Raw genomic sequence first — 273 nt, forward strand, 5'->3', positions numbered from 1 at the left:
GGGGGGGCCGCCGCCTGCTCGCCTATGCCCGCTGCGGCGCCCCCGGCGCCCCTGCGCCCTCGCCCGCCCTGGGCTTGGGAGAGGAGGCGGCTGCGGCACTCGCGCGCGCACCGGGCCCCCGCCTCCCTGCACACAGGACGCTCCCCTCCGCGCACCCCGCTGCTTCCTCTTCACACACGCACTCGTTCTCAGTGTCCCCCCTACACACGCACGCCCATTCCGCCTGCACACCCCCCATTGTTCCTCTTGCGTACCCCTCCCCGATTGTTCTCC

The sequence above is a fragment of the Alligator sinensis genome, unplaced genomic scaffold (assembly GCF_000455745.1).
Source record: "Alligator sinensis unplaced genomic scaffold, ASM45574v1 scaffold126_1, whole genome shotgun sequence".
Taxonomy (NCBI): domain Eukaryota; kingdom Metazoa; phylum Chordata; order Crocodylia; family Alligatoridae; genus Alligator; species Alligator sinensis.